Genomic DNA, 22,813 nt, shown 5'->3' with positions numbered 1-22,813 from the left:
GGTCTAGATGGAAACAACACGATGTGGAGTATGGGTGTCCCCTACCACCCTATCTACTCAACACTGCACCGAATGTTCTCGCCAGTGGAATAGGCAACAAATACTAAATGTACTTCTGGATTGAATATTTTTAGACATTTTATGTATACAAAAATGCCACCTGCAAAATAACAAGAGATTTCTCCTCTTCCTTTCCCATGTTTGTAACTTCTGGCATCTTTAACAGTTTCCAATACCACATGGGGCCTGCTTCTAACTTTAAGCCTGGTTAAGGGTCTTCTGCGGGACTACCCAGAAAACCATGTATGTCTCCTGAGGTTAAAGGTGACACAGGTGACTGAAAAGTGTAAAAGGCAAAGACACCAGACAGCTGTGCCCAAAGTTCAAAATGAGCAAAGCAGAGGTGGCTGCCTTGGTAACCATCGCTTACATCTCCAGGGCTAGCTCATAGTAAAGAAGCCCTATCCGTGGATCAGTAAAGGAACATATGAGAGAAAGCTAGACTGAATCCATTGTAGATTCTCTCATAGGGAAAAATAATGATAATGATTATTAGATCATGTTTACTATGGGATGAATAGAAATGAAGAGAGGGAAGGAGGGAGAGAGGAAGGACAGAAGGAAGGGAGTGGGGGAGGATTTACTCTCAGCAGCCCTATGAAATTAGTTCTATTTATCACCATACCACTTTCAAATAAGGAAACTGAAACAAGAGATATTAGTCCGGGATGTGCCCAAGGCTTCACAACTAAAGTCATGTGTGGCAACAACAACAACAAAGAGAGAGAGAGCGAGAGAGAGAGAGAGAGAGAGAGAGAGAGAGAGAGACAGAGAGAGATCAACGTTCCCAAGGTCACACAATCAGTAAGTGATAGAACCAATATTTGAACCCAGGCAGCCAAGTTCAAGAGCTTCCTTAGTACCACACTGCATCATAAACAAAAAATAGCCTAGGTAAAGTTGACCTCCAGAAACCCACGAGGTGGGGAGGAAGAAAGGTAAAAGCCCTTCAGAGAAAATTACACCCCTACAGTACAGGAACCTGTAAAAGTGCACATGAGAGAAACAGCTTAAAACACCTGCCAGGGTCAGAAACAGAAAACGAACTTGGCAGTATCAAATGAGTAAATCTATTTGGCACCCCTTTTATCCCTTCCTTCCCCAGTTTTACCCTCGAGGAATTTGGAACTAACTTAATATTTCTGGGAACATTTCTTTAGCTTTCCTTTATTCACCAACATTTTTTTTACACAGTTTAAAAAACAGCTTACCTCATATTTGTCAAATGATTATTTTATTCTGACGTGGCTCTAAGAAGGATTCACACTATACTACTTGCAGTTCATTATAATTTGCAAATTTCTAGTCTCTGAGGGGGTGTGTCCTCAGTTACAAAAAGGATCAAATGCTTATATTTGGAAACACAGGATAAATGAGAAGGGACCACAGATTAGTTGTTCTGTTTTTCTCCTAACAGTGTTTTCCTTGCCAAACCAATTAAGTAAACAAGCTATAGTTTGCATTCTAAAAATAAAAAAACATGCATTTATAGTTGCCCAAATATGTTTTCCTTGTCATACATAAAAGGAAATACTCAGAGGATTTAATTATAACAAGACTGACATTTGTGGCATCAATACGATAGATTAGTTAATGTTTGTGTCCTTTCTCTAAACACAGAAACAAAGTCAAGTATCTAACAAGTCAACCTCGATGTTGTACTGTAACTGAGAAGCAGAAAACCTGCCATGTGTATACTATGAATACAATAGTCACAATTAGCTGGCAGCTCCTGGACAAAATGCTTATGAAATTCTGTAGTGCAGAGGGGAAGTATGGGGGAAAGTAATACAGTCTTATGCAGGTGATATCTGTTAAAAGAAAAAATTAATAGCAGCCTATGTTGTGAAACTGCAAGAATCTATAAATGAGAGCCTACAACACTGCTTTCCAAGGGATAATCATGAAGGCCTTCAACAGCTGCTTTCACGTTGGTCTACAGATTTTTTAAACTTCAAAGTTCAGCTGGGGCAGGTGCTAGGCAGACTGGAAGGTGCCTGCTGGCAAAGGATTCACAATGGGGTAGCTATTAATACTAAGAGTGAGAGCAGGAGCCTCAACCCACAAGGATTGCCCAAAAAAAGAATCTTCCACTAAACTGTTGTCTATGAGTTGTTATTTCTTGTTGTCTTGTTCCTTTGTTGCTTTCAGTTTTATATCCCACATATCAGTGAAATCACGATTCTCAACTTTTTTTCACTTATTTTACTGAGCATCATAATCTCAAGGTCCATCCACGTCGTCGCAAATGGCACTATTTCATCTTTTCTTATGGCAGAGTAGTATTCCATTGTGTAATTCTGCCACATCTTCTTTATCCAATCATCTATCGAAGGACACTATAGTTGTTTCAAATAGTTCAGTAGTTACCAGAGGGTAAGGCGGGGGGAGAGTTGTAGATGAAGGTAAATGGGATCAAATATATAGTAATGGAAGGAGAACTGATTCTGGGTGGTGAACCCACAATGTGATATATAGATGATGTATTACAGAATTGTACACTTGAAACTTATGTAATTTTACTAACCATTGTCACCCCAATAAATTTTAATTAAAAAAGAAAAAAGAAACTGTAGTGATTAAAAAAAAGGAGAAAAAAGAATTTTCCAAATCCTGGGTGGAAAATCAGAAGGATTGTATCTTACTTGAAATTTGCTAACTCTAAATATTAAATTACTCTAAGTTTCCTTACATAGAGAGAATATTTTTTAAGAAGCATTTTTCACTTTTTCCTGCTTCTGAAGACAGTTCAAAACGGGGCTGATAAAACGTATTTAAAATCCAAATTGTGCTTCTAAAATGAGGAGCTTCATAGATTTACTCTATTGATGGATTAATAAAAGGGAAACAGAGCAATGAAATTCATTCACCTGCCAATACTATGCTCTTTTCTGCTTTCTCTTGCCTCTATATTATCATGAACAGTTACTTCAGCTTAGAACACTCTTAATTGGATTTCAGTCTCAGTTTTGACATTCCTTCCTCTAGGAATCTTTTCATGACCCTTCCAAACATTAGAAACTTATGGAAAAATCCTTGATTCTCTCCAAAATATAGGACTTGTTCCAGGACACATAAGAATCTAAATGTTTAATATTCTTAACATATGTTTCCATAGTATCCTACATTTCTTCTCTCATAGTATATAGTGCATTTATTGAACTGAATTCGCTTATTTAATTTTTTTCTTTTACTAATCTTATAAGCTATATGAAAGCAGAAGACCTGCCTTTACTGTTCATTGTACATCTCTAGAGCTTAGAACAAAGCCTGACACACAATGAAAATGCTGCAAATATATGGAAGGAAATGATAGAAAAACTCAAATAGAGCACATACAAAAAGTCACGTAATGAAGTTCGCACTCAGGACAAATATTTTATTTTGTACAGCACTATAAAAATAACAATAAACCAACAAAATGCACCAGAAATCAGGGAGGGGTGGCATATCGAAACCAAGTATTTAGAGGATATTATAAAAACTTATAGACAAAGACAATTCACCAGAAAGTAAATCCTTAAGCAAGATTAAAATTGTACCATTTATTTTGTCACAACTCTAAAAAAAAAAAAAAAAGAAAAAGAAAAAAAGAAAGAAAACTTAATGATGCCATTTCTTTTTTGCAGGGAATCACAAGCTGAAATACAACTCAGGACAAAGAGGGTGAGACAACAGGGGAAATAACGTGTGAGTTAAAACTTGGGAAAGAAGTAGAAGGAATAGAAACAAGCACAGAAATGAAGGCAAATTTTGAAGGAACACAGAAGAGAACAGAAACTGCTGAAAATATAAAAAGTGACACAGAATACAAATTTAAGTATCAAATATAAAGAAATGGAGTTAAAGAAAGTTGAAGAGAATTAGAGAGGCTGTAATAAATACAGCAGGCAGGCAAAACAAGCCAATGTATTCATAATTGGAGTCTCCAAAGGAAGAACATGAAATGAAAATCTGTAATATACAATATTCAATTCCAGAAAATATTCATTGAATATACGTATGTATATACTGGCAAAGCACATTGTCAGCTAGTTAAAAGTGAGCCAAAATAATCAACACTGAGCTATATCCCAATCAAGTTATTAAGCTTTAACAATACATATACGACTAGAAGAAAATTTTTTAAAAAGTAGAATAAGGCAGGCTTTAAATTTCTCTGCAACAATAGATAATATCAGAATAGAGTGGAGCAAAACCTAAAAGATATCAAAGAGAGAAATTATAAGCCCAGGGTTTATTATCCAGACAAACTGCCCTATAAATGTAACATACACTAATTCTAGTACTGTTGCCATGAACTTTCTTGAAGATCTACTTAGGAAATTACTGAAGAAATCACGAAAATCAGTCAGTCTTACTAAAATCACCTAATTGTAGAGCTTAGACCTAAATAAAAATGGAGGTTGAAGTGATTTGACCATGTGATTTCTATTTTCATTGTTCTTTCTTTCCTCCTGTATATTTGAGCTTCCCTCTGGAAAAGTTTTTCTTTTGCCTGAAAGAAACTCTTTAGCATTTTCTTTGGTGCATGTTACTGATGACACGTGTTCAGTTATTGTCCATCCAAAAATTTGTTAACTTCACTTTCATTCTTAATGAATTTTTTCACTTAATAAAGAATTTTATTTTTCTTTAAGGAGCATGTATTATGGTTAAGTTGTATTCACAGATGAATTCATTTTTAAAACATGACATTAACCTGGCCTATAATATCTACTTCTTTCTTTCCCAAGGAAGCTTAGATAATCAACTCCTGCTTAAGTTCTGGTTAGTATTTTGAAGTTATTATTTCATTATCATTTATTTATTTATTTATTTATTTATTTATTTATTTATTTATTTATATTGGGGAAGTGTGTTTTTCCAGGACCCATCAGCTCCATGTCAAGTCACTGTTTTCAATCTAGTTGTGGGTGGCACAGCTCAGCTCCAAGTCAAGTGTTGTTTTCAATCCAGTTGTGGAGGGCGCAACTCACTGGCCCATGTGGGAATTGAACCAAGGACCTTGGTATTAAGAGCACTGCACTCCAACCACTGAGCGAACCAGCCTTCCCTCTTTTATTTTAATTTTAAGTATAGTTGGTATACAATACATTATATTAATATTAGTTTCAAGTATACAATACTGTGATTTGAAATTTTTATCCCACATAATGTGATCACCCCACTAATTCTATAAGTTGGTGCAAAAGTAATTGCGGTTTCAAAGGTTAAAAATAATTTCAAAAACCCCAATGGCTTTTGCACCAACCTAATTAATAATCAGTCAACGTGCAAAATTATCACAGTATTATCGACTACATTCCCCTTCACCTTTTTCACCTGTCCCTCCAGCCTTCTCCCTTTGGTCTCTGTTTCTATGAGCCTGTTTTTGTTTTGTTTGTTTGTTTCATTTTTTTTAGATTCCACACATAAGTGAAATCATACAGTATTTGTCTTCCTCTGTCTGACCTATTTCACTTAATAGACTACCCTCTAGGTCCATCTATGTTGTCACAATATATTTAACATCACATTTTTTTTCTACCAAGATTCACCTGTCAGTCAGATATCATTGCTGCTTTCAAGTCAATCTTTTTTTTTATTCAGCTGCACTTAGCATTTTCTTTTCACATTTTTCTTAATGTTATATTCCCTCTCTGCTCTTAGTCTGACAACCTTACTTGCATTAGAATGCCTCACATGTGTACCTTACCTTCTCTTACTCATTTTTAGTCTTGATCTGTCCATGTTCATTCTGGATATTTTCTTCTTTCTTAATTCACAGATGCTGTACCTAATATACCTCTAAATCTTTACCAGTTGTTTCTAAATTTGGTCATTATATTTGTTAGTCCTAAAATTTTAATTTTTATAGTGTCCAGTTCTCCACCAAATTTTTAAGTTCATATTTTATCTCCTTTAACAGAGTGAACTCGTTATTTCAGAGTCTCTGACGGCTTTACCATATGGGTCCCTGAGACTCTTTCCTGTCGCTGGTTTCTGTTGGGTTTTTTTCAGTCAATTTCTTCTCATCGTGTGCCTTGATATGTTGGATATTTTTTTATTATGTTATAGACATTGTATTTGCAAAATTAGTTAGATAAACACTTTTATTTGAGGCTTAAAGTGATGTCAGCTTCCACCAGAGGTAATTTATATTGCTGATGGGAATGTGTATTGGTGCAATTCATATGAACAAAAATTTGGCTATAGCTATCAAAATTACAGAAAGCTTTGACACAACAATTTAACATAAGACATATTTTCAGATATACTTTCATAGGTTATCTAATGATATAGATGCACACACTTATTCATTGAAGCACATGATCTAAAAGCAAAGCTTAACTTTGTGATATCAAAATATGCATCAATATGAAACAAATCAAATTATGGTATGAGGACTGAGATCAGGGTTGTTTTTTTTCATAGATATACCACATGCCTAACATTCATAATGTACATTATTACTAAATATAAAGTTTACATTATTATTAATAATACACACTAAAATTAAAAGCACAGTAGCATAAACTAACACAAACCTTATAAAGTAAGAAATGAAAATGAAGTAAATAATAACTAGTGTAAGCATTCAGATTGACTTTGTAGATTTCTGTATGAACAGGAAGAATAAGGGCTTTGTCAAGGAAAAGAGAATGAGAAAGAGATTCTATTGGAATATATCATCCAACAATGTGTTTTAGGAGAATATATGACTGGTATATTTTATAAACCTTTCAATAACAGAAAATAACTTTCAGTTGCCTTCAGAACTGAATGACAAATTGGCTGGAAATAAAATTCTTAGATCAAAATCGTTTTTTCTTCAGACTTCCACTGAAAGGGCCTCCATCACACCCTCCACTATACTAGGTTATATACACACACAAATACATATTGCAATTCACCTTTTGTTATAATATCATATATGTATCTCATCAATAAATTTCTTCCCCACCATTCTGTAAACTCCACAATAATAGGGACTGTGATTATTTGTCTCTTATTCACCTAGGTTTGTGTCTGGTATAGAGTAAAGATACAGTAAATATATTTTAAACAAATAAATGAGTAAATGCAAAGAAATATGTAAAAACTCTATCTTACCAGTCCTTTACCAAATATGTGTTTTGCAAAGATTTTCTCCCAGTCTGTAGCTTGTTTTTATCATTCTCTTAACAGTCTTTCACAGAGCAGAAGTTTTTAATTTTAATCAAATCCAACTTATCAATTTTTTTTCTTTCATGGATCATGTTTTTCTGTGTCCTATCTAAAAAGTCATCACCAAGCACAACGTTACCTAGATTTTTTTAACAATGTTATCTTCTAGCAGTTTTGTAGTTTTGCCAGAGGTTAGGAGAGGCAAGAAAGAACAAACAGGTGTAATACAGGGGATTTTGAGGGCATTGAAACTATTATCTATGATACAGTAATAATGGACACATGTCATTTTATATTTGTCAAAACACATAGCATGTATTATACAAAAGGTGATTCTTAATGTAAATTACTGGACTTTAATAATAATGTATCAATATTGGCTCAATTGTAACAAATGTACCACACTAGAGCAAGATTTAAATGTAGGGGAAACAGTGGGAGAAGGGGGTATGTGGGAACTCTCTGTACTTTCTGATCAATTTTTCAGTAAACCTAAAACTGCTCTAAAAATAAAGTATATTCCTATCTGTATTGCTTCATTTCCTTCTGGCACTTAGCATTACAGCAAAGGCATCTAAGGAAAGGTAAATTTTGCTCTACAGTGAATATTCTAAGTTCATGCTTAAAATAGTATTTAATTCTCTTTTGAATTTAGTAAGAATTTGTCTATTTGTGAAGTTTTTTATTTTTTACAGTCTATACCATAGCTTTTTTTTTTCAGTTGAAGTCATTTGGATTCAAAATTGAAATACACCTATTAAAAGGTAATTATGTCAATCAGTGATGCAAGATCTTGGGCAAAAATGTGAATACAATAATAGCTAGCACAGAGTGCTTCCCTTGTGCCAGATACTCTTCCAGGGCATTCATGCATAACAACCAATTAATTCCAAATTAACTCTGTGAAGTTGGGTTAATTATATAGACGAGGCATCTGACATAAACATAGGTTAAGTAAGTTGTCCAAGGGAGAAAACCATTTAAGAAAAAGAGATTCTTCTTGGTGCTTAAGATAAACATCATCTACATGTATGTATAACATGTATGGATATGCATAGAACACACATATAGAAGAAAACTCAGCAGCAGTTACTTCAGGGAGGACAAGGGAAATAAGGATCTACCATGAGAGGAGTACTGACATTTCACTATAAACACTACGGCGCTGTCTGAAAAGTTTACTATGTGCATAGTTATAATTTCAGTTAAAAAAAAAAAAAAGAAAAGAAAAGAAAAACCACAAAACCCCAACTGTCAATATCACAGTCTTGCCCATGGTCAGTCCTGGGCAAGTGTTTTGACAGAGAGTATTTAAGGTCATTTACAAACATAAATAATATGCATTTTGTAGGTGTTACAAATATGCTTTTGAGGAAAAAATATATTACAAAATATAGCTTGTTACCTTTTACTTGAATTGTTTTATATAGTAATTTGTTTCAAAAGGCCATTGTGAAATGTGTTTCCAGTATAAGATATGATACCGTTTATATCCCATATCAAGATATGATACCATGATATGATTAGCCGTTTTATTTATTAATAGAATAATTGCATTGTGCTCTGTCTACATGTACTGATATCCAGAAGGATTTATGGGAAAACAGCACTGGCCTTTTGATCCCCATAATTCCGGTCTTGTGATCATTCAACATCAAATCAGGAGTAAATCTCATCATTTTCAAAGCTATACTGAGGTGGTCTGATGAGGTATCAGTCTCAGAGATTGTTTTAGTTGTCAGGAAAAGCACCTGTGAGGAGAACTAGTCAATATGTCTGTTTAAAAAATGAACTTTTAAAAAAAAAGCTATAATCTGAAAGACAAGAAATAAGTGACAGAAGACAAGATGTATAGTACAATGAGCCACTACTATTATGCCTTCAGCTCAATCAGACACACCAAAGAAGCAATAATTCACAGGACATGGGACAGAATGGGAGGGGGCTGGCAGTGCTATTTTCACTTTGGGGATTACAGGCAAGCAAGGAAGTTGAACCTTAAGGAAAACACTTAATCTCTTTTTAAAAAATACATCTTAAATAAATACACATTTGACATTAAAAAGTATCCCATCATTTGGCGAGATACGGGCAAATAGTAATAACTGACATTTACTAATGCATTCCAATTGACCTTACATTGATGATCACATTTAACATAAATGTTCAAAATGATGAAACAAGTGCCATAAGGGTAAGTGACTTATTGAAAATAAAACACCCTAAAACCAGAAGAGGAAAAACTCAAATCCAGGACTCTCAATTCCAAGTCCAGAGTTGAGCCTGCAGCATTTACTCCCTAAATATGGATTTAGCTTCTCTGCCAGGTGCTCTGCTAAGATCTTAGGGTGCAATTCTCTCAGGAGCTTGCTTGTTAGTGGGAGAGACTGGTAGTGGGGATCAAGTGAACTGATTTGTTTTTTAAATTACATTTTGTTATAAATTGCATGACGGAAATGAAGAGTGTGCTGTAAGACAGAAGAAGCCTCTTTTCGTGGTGGGATCGGGAAGGCATCTCAAAGGTTGTGGCACTAAGCTGAGCACAAAAGAATCAGAAGAAGCTGCTTGTGAAGAGCAGGCGAGGCCATTACAAGCAGAAGGGAAAATCAAGTACCCGAGGTTAAAGAAAAACCTTCACACGTTTGTGGAACAAAAAGGGGGCCAGAGTCCCTGACTGTGGAACAAGAGGGAGAATGGCATGAGTGCGTCTACAGAGGTGGGGGAGGACCAGCTCATACAGATCATGAAAGGGCTTTGAACTTTATTCTAAATGACATAAGGATTCATTTAAGGGGTTTACCAGAAAATATCTATCTAATTTACATTTTTAAATGTAAAATTTGCTTGGCAAATGAGTAGACGGTAGTACTATTAGGTTGGTGCAAAAGTAACTGCAGTTTAAAAGGTTAAAAAAATTGCAAAAACCACAATGAACTTTTTCACCAACCTAATATTTACTTACATTGACTGTAGAACTTAAACACGTGAACAAGGATAGTTTTGAGAATGAAAGGAGGCATTACTAATAATTACACTAGGACAACAGGTCTAAACTAGGGCTCTTTAGGTGTATGGTTTGGCTTTTGCTACACAGCATACCACCCATTGGATTTCAGCAATATTCATTTAGCTCATGATTCTGAGTCTGTCAGGCGCATTTTGTGGTCGGGGCCTGCTTAGCTTTCTTTGGGCTCACAGACAGAATGAGAAGGCCAGTTGGTGGCTGAATGGCCTAAGATGGCCTCTGGGTCTCTCTAAACTCACATGTCAGGCTGCTATCAGCCAGGGCATGGAAGCAAACGTGCCATTGGCCTCGCGTTATCTCCCAGGATGGCTCATCCATATGGTAGCAATGGGGTTGTACATGCAAAAAGGTTGAAGCTCAAAGCTCCTTCAGGCTCAAAACTCACGTGACTTGTCACGCATCATTTCTATTGCATCCATTGTATCAAAGAAGGACACGAGGCCAGCCCCAGACGTAAGGGTAAGGAACCAGACTCTATGATTTGGTGAGAGTTACTGCAAAGCATTGTAGCCATTTTGCACTCTACACCACTAGACACATTGGAATGTACGATCACCCTGCATTTACTGAAATGAGGAATACTAACGAAAGTACAGCTTGTTTCCCGGTACCACAAAACAAAGGCTACAATACTCTAACTACACTACTCTAACTTCAAACACCGGTCTTAGAATTTTGTAAACATCTCCCTTTGGAAGCAATACAGGGACTTCAAAAGACTAAAGAGCTAACAGTCAGGGAGGTTGTGTAACACAGACACTCTGTGTTAGAATAATCCTTTAAACCCTCCCTAAATCACCCGTAATCTCAGAATGAGGATTTAAAGAAGGTGCTTTAAATCCTCATTCTGAGATTACGGGTGGTTTAAAGCAGGTGCTTAAATCAGGTCGATTCACTGAGTATCTTGGTCAAACGTAGAAGATATTTGCCCATTCCTGGTTCTATGCCTCCTGGTCTCTCCTGCTGCCTCTGGGGCAAAACACTCGCACTCAGCCCTAGGATTCTTACCCCTGGGTGGATGTATTGATGGCAGTTGAAACATTAATAACCATAACTGGACCATTAATAATCGTCCTTTAACATTGCCACATTTTCTCTCTAAGGAATTCAAGAGTCAGGATGAAACACAGCATTAGAGCAATAGGAAGGATGTGCCAACCCCACAGGGTCTCATAACCTGAGATGTTCTTCACTTTAGCTCTCTTCTGATACTCCACCTCCTCCTGCCTAGAGTCTAAGACCTCCGTCGTCCTCATCGTGACCAGATTCCCACCTCTTCATGTACCTACTCAGCTCCCAGTGGACCAAGGTTGTACAGAAGCCTTTGTTTTAAAGAGCGTCCCACAGTATCCTGATGAGCTGCCAGGTTTGGGAACCACTGATGGTATCGACAAGTTTGTAGTTGAACCTATATTCTTCACTTAATCTTGCTCCAAATGACATTTATGTTTTCTTGGGACTAAAGAAATCATGCTGTATAAGTCGTTTTCTAAGACAAGTCATTCTTTTAATTTCTTTGAAATACTTTTACTAGAAAAAGAAAATGTCGTGTTACTAAACAGAATCCTGCTTCTAGTGGTATACTTCTCAAATTTCAGATATCTGGTTCCTGTAAATTAGATCAGTTTCTTAGAGAAATGGCTGGCAGATGTCACTTTTATGTGGTGAATCTTCAAGACTGGTATATCATTCTCCTAAAAATAATGCTGATAGGTATAAAAATAAATATTAGCAACCACAGAGCACACAGGAAAAAAAATCCTGCTCAATCACACATAAAATAATGGAGAGCAGAATCAGTGCAAAAAGCAAGATTTGCTATTTCTTTCACTTGTGTACAACAAACACTGTTAAAGTAATAATAACCGCAATGGCTATCATCGAGTCCTGCACTATAGCCTCCATGAGACCTTTCTCTAAGCATGCAACATGCATTAGCCTATTTAATCTTCACAAAATCATGAGGTAAGAGTACTACCCCTAATTTAAAGATACAGGATCCAGAACTTCAGCATGTTAAGTAACTTGTCTGAGTCACACAGCTGGGAACTGACAGAGCTAGAATGGGACCAGGTCATCATACCCAAAACCCATAAATTCAACCATTAAATACAACCTGCCATAGAGTGAAATGACTAGGGGTGGAGTAAAAGCAGAGAGGGTGACACTATCTGAAAAGACGGTCATGATTTCTCAACATACGCTTGGCCTAGCAATGGCTACAAATTTGACTTCCAAACTTGAGGTTCTCCCAAATCCAATGATCAACCCATACATAATTCCAGTAAGTATATAACTATGTATTCCCAAGGGACATGCAGGGATCATCATGTTCTTTCACTATGTTCACTTCCAGTCCTTTATACTTAAGAGAATGTTAAACTAAAATGTGGGTGCTTTTTTATAGGGAGTATTGTTTGTTTTTGTTTCTATCCTATTCGTATCTGTCAATGAGATCACAATTTCTTTGGTGCTTGATCAATAAAAATAGAATTCAGGGGCTGCCCAGCAAATGATCAGAAGTCACTGGTGGAAATTAATTAAGTTCAACTCAATGTGTCCCATTCAAGGGGACAAAGAGAAGTTAGTGCAAGTCCTCCTCTCCTATACACCATTATATGGTACTTCCTGCAAAAAACAGAACATTTCACCAATTTGCCAAGTAGTTCAGAAATTTTCACAACTAGTAAAAGCGAATGTTAGCCATAGATGGACTATCCCTAGGAATAATTTTGTTTGAAAGTGGTTCATGTCACATCTGATAGTAAATTGTGCAGATCATTTGAACATAGTTTGCAATGTGAATTTTTGCTGAAAAGGCTTTCCAGGTGATTAGTAAAGACTTTTAAATATATTATATGTTCATATATCTCTACTATTTTTTGCTTCTGTTATTTGTCTTCTGAATGGAAATTTGTGCGTGTGTTTAATTTCCACAGCAAATGCTTTAAGTTGTTTTATTAGATGTATTTCAAAGAGACACTGTTTCCAGTAAGTGGAATATTTAAATATCTATAATGTATCTTTATTTTATTCTGAATGTTATACACAGAGTTTCTCTGCTATTGTGTAAGATTTTGATTGAATTATATTAAAGAACTGCCTAAGTTCATTTTAGGTATAGTTTAACAAGTCAAATTTAATCATTTTTTAGATACCATAAAATTCCTCTATGAGTTACTGCCATATGCTGAGTCCAGTTGTTTTAATGTATCCAAAAGAAAGTCAAGAGAATAGGCCTATATATTGTCAGGTAATATCCTCCTAATTTCATAACCCCTCTCACCTCCTTCTTTTTTCAAGACCAAAGAATCATCTGGCCAAAATATCAAGGTTTTAGAGACACGTGCCCATGTTTTAGCAAAGTAAAGGACGGGGAAGTTTTCTCATATAACAGACTTCCTGAAAGAGTGCAAGATAAATCTGAGAGTGAGAGGGGAGGGCCACACATGAGGATTTTCATGATAGGAAAATTATATGGATCATAACAAAACTGGTAGAGGACTTGCTTTTCCCTCAAAAGTTCCATTGTAATTACTTCCTCATAATTGCTGGTAGGTGAAAAAAAGGAAATATGTATTTTGCCTTCAAACAATTTAATATAATATTGGAGGGTTTTCAGGTATATCAGGAATCCATCTTAAAAGATGTACATAAAAGGAACATGTACTCAGTCTGTCTTAAAAAAAAAAATCCTAAAAATTCCCTTTGTGGGGCTCAATGACTGAGATGAGCTGTCTGTCTACCTTAATCAAATTATGTAAGAAATGGCCAAATGTCTATTTTGTGCTGTGTGGAGACACACTGACAAGCAGAGCTAGAGAGTTTTATGAGGAGATTGAATTACGACACACATCATCTCAGATATGATTCCTTCATTTTGAGATAATCATTGCCAAACTTAGTTCAGCTGTGCTGGTTAACAAAGACTGGGAATTCAGAAAATCAGGCTGTTACAAAAGGTATTCTAAAGAGTCTTCTGCATGGGAATACACTACCCAGACAGTGTATTGTTGGGGCTTTCACCACATGACAGAGACTTGCAGATTTTGTAGGGACAAGACTTTAACTGATACCCAGCTAGACCTCCCATGAAGTGTAGATTTCCTCTAAACGTCCTGACACCTGGGATACTCAACCTCAGAGACAAGGACTCTTACTACATTCTTTGGCTCTCCTTTCAATTTTTGAATAGTTGAATTTAATTGGAAGTATTGTCTTCAATTGAGCCAAATCTATCTCTTTGAAAGTTTATTGTTTAATTCTTGGTCTCTGAATTTAGCCATATGAATTCTAACCCCACTTCTTTATACCTGTATCTGTTATGTTTTTTCTTTTTTTTCTTTTCTGTTTCTTTTTTATTTTCTAACACAATAGAACTCCCTGTTGTTTCTACTATTTCTACTGTACCTGAAAGAACCCTGTTTCGGACCTCATTACTATCACAGTCTGTCTCTTCTGGGAGAAATCCAATCTCTGTGTTTCTTAAACTGTGGTACCTCAAAATGTCATTGATTCAGTGTGTCATATACTTGGACTATTGTCTCTGGTCCTCAGAACTCAGAAATTTTGTAACTGCTACCTAAGTGTGCATTACCATTTTGGCATTTGTAGGACATTGCTGACTGATTTGGAACTTGTAATCAACTAAAACACCAGTCTTTTTCTTATAAAGAGCTATTGAGCCAGGTTGCTCTATATTTTATAATTCATCCATTAATTTAAGTCCAAATTTGTTCCATCCTTATTGAACAAATAATCAATGTCCAGTAGTAGAAAATTTGGAAAATACAGCAAGATAAGCAAGATGAGCAAAAATAAAAGGTATAAATCATCCCTGCATTCCAAACATTTGAGGACAACTGCCATTTACATTTTAGTAAATACTTTATCAACCAGTTTTTCTATGTATACCTATGCTGAATGTGGGCTATTTATGTGCATTTTTGTGCACGTACACACACACAATGTAATTACATATATTCTAATGATCACCCCTTTTTCTAAGTTGCACTCTGTAACTGTCTAAATTTTTTAAGATACATATTCATTCATCTATATTTTCATTCATAATGGCTTCACAATATTCCAGTTTTGGATGAAACATCGTTCCATGTACTATGGCTATGTAACAAAAGCCACCTCAAAATATAATGACTTAAAATAACAATATTTCTTTTGCTCACAACTCTGCAGTTTGGAAGAGCTCAACAACTTGTCTCTGCTCTACTAAGAATCAGCAATAGTGGCTCAAAGGCTGGAAGGTTGGAATAAAATGAAATCTCATTCGACCTTACGTGACTAGTAGATGCTGGCTGTCAGCAAGACCTCAGCTAGAGTTTTCTGCTAGACACCTACAGGTAACCTTGCCCTGTGGTCTCGGCTTCCTCACAACAAGCTCTGTCTCAAGGGAGAAAAATCCTAGAAGAGAAAGAGCCCGGTGGATAGTCCCATTGCCTTTGAAAGTCACCCAACTTCACTTTCATCATATTCATATCAAAGAGGGAGCCACAGAGTCCTGCCTAGGTTCAGGAGAAAGGAAAAGAGACTCAGGCTGTAAATGGCGGAGTGAATGACAAGATTCAGAAACAACTTACATTTATTTTTGGAAATCATTACCGCCACAGCCACAATTCATTTAACCTACTTAACACTTTTTAAATGTCCACCATTATAAAAAATGCTGCAAACACAATTCTCAACTATACCTTTGTGAGTATTTACACAATTATTTCCCTTAGATACATTCTGAAAACAGTTATTAATGAATCCAAGTTTATGCACATTTTTAAGGCTTTTGATAGATATTGGCTAATTGAGATTCAGAACATGATGGCAGAGTAGATCCCATCAGTATATGAATATTTCCTAACTCCTGTTCAAACACTGGGTATTATCAGACTTCTTAGTATTAGCTAATGATATAGTATTGTTATTTAAATTTAAATTTCTTTGATTACTAGTATGTTGAATATTTTACATGTCCAATGGTTATTTTTATTGTTCTGAGAAATTCCTTTTTTCTTGGCCTTTGACCGCTTTTCCTTTTGATCTCTCTTTAGAGAATATTTTATGTATTAATAACATTAAAATTTGTCATCTATATTGCAGTGCTTTTCCCAATTTGTTATTTGTCTTTAATACTATATGTGAAGTTCTTATATTTTCCTGTATTCAGAAGAATATTCATTTCTTAATAATGGTTTACTTGAAGTCTTTTTAAAGATGCATACGTTACACAAAATTTCGTCCGTATTTTCTTCTAATACACTTTTAAGATTTAATTTTTATATAAAATCTTTAATAAATCTGAAATTTGGGTGTATAGGAAGAGGTAAAAAAACATTTTTTCTAATTAATTATCTTTTTCTTGGAAACTATTTAATAATCCATTTTCTCCTACTATTTTAAATGCCATCTTTATCACACACCAAATATATACATATATTAGTTCTTAATTTTTTATTTTCTACATTCTTTCATTTATCTGTCTATGTCAATCTATTTGCCAAGCTAGTCTTCTAACTATTTATCAATGTATTCTTAATACACTATTCTAGATAATGATGCTCAATGGAAATGATATGTAAGCTTTCTTGTATCTTAAAGTAATTTGAGAGTCTCGTGGTAGTTTTAGGTTGTCTATCTAGAAAAATGAAGTACGAGTATGTACATAAACAGAATTGTTTTTATTCAATTTCCTGTAATTACCCCTCTCTTTGAGACCCATATAAGGGTTTCATTTTTGCACATACCTCATGAATTTAACTCCTGAGTATTTTATTACTTAGACTGTTCTTATGAATGAGCTCTCTTTTCTGTTTTATTTTCTGTTTTATTTGCTTGTTGATAACATATGCGGAAGCTGTTGACTTTCTTAAACATTTCTTTTTTTAATCGAGCCACCTTTTTGAATTCTTTCAAATTCATCGCTTTCATTTACAATCCTTTGTGTGTTCTATATAGACAATCAAATCCTCTGCACTGAATATAATACTGCCTCTCCCAGTATTTAAATATGATCTATACCATGTTAGAATATTTAAAACATACATCCTGGTTAGAATACCTAAAACAACGCGTGATAACAATGGAAATACATACCTCTGTTTTTATTTTCTTCATGCATGAGTTTATGAAAATACAACTAGAGTTTCACCTGGCTACATGTACAACATAAAAATTCTTTACTGTGTTCAATTCCCTTCTATTCTTCATCAGTTTTTCTTCTATTCCATTTATTAACCATAAATGCCTTTGCAAACTTTTAGATATAATTCACTTACATAAAATTCACCCTTTTCAAGTGTACAATTTAGTGGTTTTTAGTATATTCTAAAAGTTATGCAGTCATTACCATTATCTAACTCCAAAATATTTCAGCACTCCAGAAAGAAACCAAACATTTGTATTCAATCCCAATTCTCGACTTCCCCCTGGTCCTGGTAGGCACTAATCTACGTTTCTCTCTTTATGAATTTGGCTGTTCTGGACACTTCATATAAATACTTTTTTATTGAATTCAACTCTTTATTTCCAACTCTAGAGATATTTTGGAATACCGAGTTTATTCCAGATTGTGTTAGCTGTTAATTTTGTACTGCCAAATGAATGTTGATCAGTTTTATAAGTATGCTTCTATGTCTTAAGACATTGATAAATTTCAAACAGAAATGTGCCAATTATTTGTGCAACTTCTATGTAGGATTCTTCTGCTACATTGGTATAACAAGCTAAAAATGTACTCATCTTTATAATCGTCTTGTTGGCACGTCTTTATTTTGCCTTAGAGTATATCCTAAAAAAACATTAAGTGATTAGCTAAAAACATGACACATTGTGATACACTGTTTCTGCTGTACCAGCCAAACCTTGTCAAATGCTGAAAAGGGTTGGTTTTTTTTTTGACAGTTTATTCTAAATCATCACATACTAATTCTTACTAATCAATATACCCTTTTCTGTATGTGAGTAAACCATTTCACAAGCAAAAAACATCCAGACTCTGCTCTAGTATTAACTACAAACCTAATGACCCACAATTTTCAGAACAAAACCTTTTTAAAAAGTCAAATTGTTAGTTTTCCTTAACTCTAAATTCTGTAACCTTTTCTTTTCCATAATATCTCAGAAATTATAGACAATGTGACAACTGCTAAATCTCCACATGACTGTCTGCTTTATAAACACTACAGCCTGGATGGAGAAATGGTGAAAGGGACAACAGTATAATTCACATTAATCTGCCAAAGTCCTAGGGGTGCTTGAGCCACAGTTTATGGAACCCTCCGTACTGAATTTTATTATAACCAAAAATTCAATGTATCATTCCTCCCCCAAGCATTTGATCACTTATTTTTAATCGTTTGATAAATTATCATGAAAGATGAAGAGTCATGGACGCTGACAGGAGAAGAGCCCAAGGAATAGTCCCACAGAGCACTCGGAGTCTTTAGGGCCCCTTCCCTGCAGACACAGCCTGATGACCTGCTTCAAGGCCAGAGTTGGACCTGGCCACCAGTACAGGGCAGGAAGGGGGGACGGAGGCTTCTGTGTCCACCCAAGATCCTCTCACAGCCCAGCCCACCCCCTCAGCCCACGAGCACTGTCAGCTGCATCCTTGCGTTCAGGCAGAGCTGGCTTCCCACCAACGTGAGGTCACAGCCTAAGAAGCCACCCATCCTCTGGAATCTATCTCTTTCAAATACCTACTTGTCAAAGAACTTAACCTCCCCAGCCCACGGAAGGTCTGGCCCCCGCAGATGTGTGCATACATATGTGTGTACATGGTAGAAGCAAAACAAAGACTAAAGTCACTTATGTAGGGACCAAAATGGACTTGGCCAAAGCAGGCATATTAAAGAAAAACAAAACTTAAGCTTACCTAAGTTGCAGAAACTTACAGCTCTTCTCAGAATTCAGCACAATATGTCACCCAGTCTCCAAACACGTAGTTGGTTCACACCAGCTCCAGACTCCTGGTTCCTTTGACTCAGCGATCCTGATCCAAATAAGAGGACCTCTAGGCAACCAATCAGCAGAAACAGCCAAAACACTTCCGCATTTACCCAATTAAAAACACCTTAGTCTGATAGCGACTTAAACTCATTGCTTCTGTGCCTTGTTTCCCGGCTGGCAGGTGGAAACCCTTGCAATACACTCATCCGTCTGCTCTGTTTTACCGTGTGCAGTTTAGCAGACAGTACATACCTGTATGCACAGAGGGGCCTGCACAGAGGTCCATGCTGAACAACGCAGCACATGCCCTAATAAAGAAATGGAGGACAAAATAATAATAACAAGGTTGGCTGAGGGAGAACAGACTGCTCCACGCTGAAGTCCTGGGAAAAGCCTCAGCGGAACTCTCTCCCGAGAAGTGGGAAGTAATGCGCTTGCGCACCGCAGTAGCACCTGGTGATGGTGGCAGATCCATGGCAGGTGTGTGATGCTAGTCAGTGTGGAGGCCTCTGCACCTCTCAGCCCCCATCCCCGGGACTTGCCACCATGAGCAGCACCTTAGCCAAGATCGCAGGGATCGAAGTGGAGATGGCTCGGGCTCAAAAGGACACGGCCACAGTGCACCACCTAGACGTACTTAAGGCTCGCCTTGCTGAGGTTGTCGGAGAACACATGACCCCACAAGCTGGTGGTGGTGCTGGTGGTCGTGGTCACGGTGGTGGTCCAGCAGTAGGTTTTGATATGGCCAAGACAGGTGATACTCGAAATGGGTTTGTGGGTTTTCATCTGTGGGGAAGTCAACACTGCTCAGTAACCTGGCAGGAGTCAATTCTGATGTGGCCGCCTGTGATTTCTCTACTCTGACTACTGTGCCTGGTATCATCAGATACAAAGGTACCAAGATCCAGCTCCTGGATCTCCCCTGTTATCCGTGAGGGGGCCAAGGACAGGAAAGGTAGAGGCTGTAAAGTCATTGCATTGGCCGGAATGTGTAACTTGATCCTGATTGTTCTGAAACCCTTAGGACATCAGAAGATCATCCAAAATGACCTGGAAAGCGTTGGCACTTGCTTGAACAACAAACCCCTTAACATTGGCTGTAAGAAGAAGGATAAGGGAGACTTTAATCTCACAGCCACTTGCCCTCACAGTGAGCTGGACTCTGAAACTGAAGAGTATTCTGGCTGAATAAAAATTCACATTGCTCATGTAACTCTGTGTCTTGATGCCACAACGTATGACCTCATTGATGGATATGGTGGCAGAAAACATTTTATATCCCCAGTATCTGTGTGTTAAATAAGATTGACAGATCTTCATTAAGGAACTGGATATCACCTACAAGGTGTCTACTATTAACCTATCTCTGCCCATCACCACTGGAATTTTGATGACCGGATGAAGAAAACATGGACTATCGGAAACTCGTGAGAATTTATACCAAATCTACAGGCTAGTTGCTAGATTACACATCTCCAGTGGTGCTACCTTACCCTAGGACCACTGTAGAGGATTTCTGCATGAAGATTCACAAACACATCATCAGAGAATTTTAATATGCTCTGGTCTGATGTCTCTCTGTGAAACAGAATTCTCAAAAAGTGGGAAAAGACCATCTGTTGAAGGACTAGGACGTCATTCAGATTGTGAAGAAGTGAAACCTTCCCCTTTCCTCATCTGCCAGCCCAACCACAGCAGCTTTCTCCATGACCAGGCACCTTACTATTCCAAGCCCGTTCTGGCTTTGGCAGCCACTGGATTGAAATTCAAGGGAGGGAGATGGGGGCACCCAAACTGGAATTCCACTTTTCTTATCTTGGTGTCACCTTGTATATAGAGCTATGTAAAGGACCTAGTAGAAAAAAAGCATGGCCACATTGGGTAAAGATTTCATAGATAGCTATTTGGGGATTCATAATTAAGATGGTTATAGGATCATAAACATTTTTGAAATCTTGTTCAGGGCATGCATATGCAAATCTGCAAATATGTAAACAGAGACACCTTTACCTAAGGTGAAGCTAATGAATGTTTAATGAATTTTTGAGTGATGTAACCTTCCAGTGACAGTGCTCTCTCTGATTTTAATGCTTGCATAATGGACACATCAGCAATTAATTTCTTAAGCTTTTAAATTTCATCATTTAATTAATGGGAAATAAAGACAAACCTGGATAAATATTCTATTACTGACAAAATATTGTAACTACAAAAGAGAAAAATAGTTTGTGAAAGCTCAGATAAGGCCAACTTTGTTGATTTTTTAAAATACCTATAGTTACAAAAATATATTAAGGTCAATATAAGCTTGATGGCAACCCAAATATTCCATGTTTGATTTATGTATATGATGGATAGTAACTGCTACAAAACAGAAGAAAGGGTAAATCCTTAAAATATTCAATTTTAGCATAAGCCCATGACCTTTTGTGTTGTGCTACATAATGAATTATTCATAGAACATTGATAACAACATGACGTCCAATCTATACACAGTGGATCAAATCGTTGAGCTGTGAGATGGAAGACTATAATTCTCATTTGGCTTTGCCTATATTACCTATATTACCTATATGACCCTGTCCAATTGATTCATTCAACGAAATTTTAGAAAACTTCTGCCATGTGCTATGGACTCTGCCAAGCAGTGGGATATAGCAGTTAAGAAGATGTCCCTGACTTCTGAAAGCTTGCAGTCTAGTCAGTTCAACCTCTATTCAAGTAATTTACTTTCTAGTCAAGGCACATATTTTCTATAGTCTCAAGTGTTCTCCTTTATGAAATGAAGGAATTGGATATTAATAATATTGTATCAAAGATTCCTGAGTCTTCAAGAAAAAATGTGTTTTCACTCATGTTCTCTGTAATGATTGTAGGTTGTCCTGAGTTATGCATACCATGTTGCAAGATCCCTATACGTTCACTATCTATTTCTTGAGCCCACTGGCATTTTTGCTATATGGTATGTCAAATACTATCACAATACTTGCTGAACAATGCAGGTGTCTGTCCCATAACCATGACCTCTTTAAGTTCCATTCTTCTGAAACTCAAGGAATTTCAACCAGTGTGAATAGTCTATGGAGGTATGAGAAATAATTTCCTCCAGCTTCAGAGTGGTCTTAAAAGGGTTTGGTAAGCTAGAGCACCTGGCTTGTGGGCACAGCAAGAAGCCTTATCCATAGCCTTTTGTGTACTGTATACGTATATCATTTTGTAGATATGCCATGATGTAAAGAAAACTGGGAAGTATAACCCTCACCATACAAGTGATAAAATCAAAATGGTAGTTATTACAATGTAGATAAAGAAATAAAGTATATTAAGGATCAGAAGAAAGTTAGGAAAATGTCACAGTCAAGTTAAAAAGCCTTTTAAAACACCAAAACTGATTTAATATTATCTGTATAAAATTGGAACCAATTTTCAGAAAATACATTAGACTATTTCAGAAAGTGTAAAATTACACATGAATATGGCATTGAAGGAGTAAACAGACATCTTTTGTTAAAAGTCTCCATGAAATGCATAAATTCATCATTTCTGTTTATGAGGCAGTGTGCCTTTCCCCCTTATTGTATGTGTTTATAAATATCATTCACTAAAGGACTATAAATAGCC

General features: G+C 36.3%; 1 pseudogene across 1 annotated transcript; it reads left to right on the top strand.

The window, feature by feature from the left end:
- The first annotated feature begins 19,738 nt into the window (after positions 1 to 19,738).
- On the top strand, positions 19,739 to 20,850 carry LOC308492874 (developmentally-regulated GTP-binding protein 1-like; annotated as a pseudogene). The gene has a single exon. The product of its transcript is annotated as a developmentally-regulated GTP-binding protein 1-like (transcript).
- The last annotated feature ends 1,963 nt before the right edge of the window (positions 20,851 to 22,813 follow it).

Source organism: Rhinolophus hipposideros (genome assembly GCF_964194185.1).
Source record: "Rhinolophus hipposideros genome assembly, chromosome: 25".
NCBI classification, from domain to species: Eukaryota; Metazoa; Chordata; class Mammalia; order Chiroptera; family Rhinolophidae; genus Rhinolophus; species Rhinolophus hipposideros.
The sequence above is the reverse complement of the archived record's forward strand: the minus strand, read 5'-3'. Positions and strand labels throughout refer to the sequence as shown.